At 44.4% G+C, this 1,276-nt stretch overlaps 1 non-coding gene across 1 annotated transcript; it reads left to right on the top strand.

Moving 5' to 3' along the window:
- The first annotated feature begins 770 nt into the window (after positions 1-770).
- LOC145065109 (small nucleolar RNA R71) lies at positions 771-877 on the top strand. The gene has a single exon (XR_013688260.1). It is a non-coding gene; the product is annotated as a small nucleolar RNA R71 (small nucleolar RNA).
- Positions 878-1,276: the final 399 nt, after the last annotated feature.

Below are 1,276 nucleotides of genomic sequence, written 5' to 3'. Positions count from 1 at the left end.
CCTCCAGGAACTCAGAGATTGCTTCTTCTTCAGTATCGATGGCCATTACATGAGATTGGTTCTTTACTTTAGGATTCTTCGGGGACAATTTTCATGAACCAGAGTGGCTAGTTGACCAAATTGTACTTCAAGGTTATGGATGGAGGCTTGCTGATTCTTTATTAAAGTTTGTTGTTCCATAATAGCAGAATCTGTGGCATCGTGTCTCTTTTTCCGAAGCTTCCATAAACTTCATCAAAATGGTCTCTAGGTCGGGTTTCTTCTCGGCTGGTGGCTGCTCCTTTTGATAAAAGCCTCGACCTGCCTGCCTATACTTCTCTTCTTTTTGCTTCTTATACTCTTCATATGGCAACCACTCCTACTTTGGTTTCCTCCAATCCTCATCAAACTTATCCCCACTAGAGTAGCACACTTGAGCTTTTCTGTTCCCAAACTCATCTACATTGTAGTCCTTGGTCAAGTGTGGAGCACTACATCTTTCGCAACCCACTCTTATGGAATGTATTGACTGGTCCATTTGTGTTATCCTTCGATCCAAATTGTTCAGCATGGCCATTACAGCTGCTATTTCTTCAGTTTGGGTCCCTTCACCGCCTTTGATTCCATCTTGCCTAGGGTTGTGGTATTCGCGAGAGTGCTTCGCGAATTCTTCAATCAGCTCCTTGACCTCCCTTGCATTTTTCTTTGTCAAAGGTCCTTGAGAATCAAGGAGTTGTCTTGTCATAACGTTGACCCCATCATAGAAGATTCACATCTCCTGTTGCACATTTAGATCATGCTGAGGGCAATTTCTGAGCAAGCCCTTGTACCGCTCCCATGCTTTGTATAGTGACTCCCCCGGCTATTGCTCAAAGTTGGCTATTGCCTTCTTGAGTTTGGCTATCTTGGATGGCGGGAAAAAATGGTCCAGGAATTGCTCCCGCATTTGGGCCCAAGTGGTAATTGTACCCGGTGGAAGTGCTTTTAACCATTCCTTAGCAACTCTTTTGAAAGTGATGGGAGGCATCCTAAGCAAGACTGTGTTTCTGTTGACATTTGGGACATTGAAGTAATCCGCAATGTCGTTGAATTCATCTAGATGCTTAAAAGCATCCTCATGATCTTTCCCGAAAAATGGGATGTCCTTCAGTGCAGTTAATATGTGCCCTTTCAACTCGAATGTGGCAGTGGCAGGTATTGCGGGCTGGACTAAACCGGAACCCATATCTTCTCGGATCCACTTTTTGTAAGCTCCCATAGACATCTCTTCAATTGCTGCCATCTCGTTCCTTGGCTC

Source organism: Lactuca serriola, chromosome 7 (genome assembly GCF_051521515.1).
Source record: "Lactuca serriola cultivar US96UC23 chromosome 7, Lser_US96UC23_V15, whole genome shotgun sequence".
In the NCBI taxonomy this organism is placed as follows: domain Eukaryota; kingdom Viridiplantae; phylum Streptophyta; class Magnoliopsida; order Asterales; family Asteraceae; genus Lactuca; species Lactuca serriola.
This window is presented reverse-complemented; position numbering and strand designations above follow the sequence as displayed.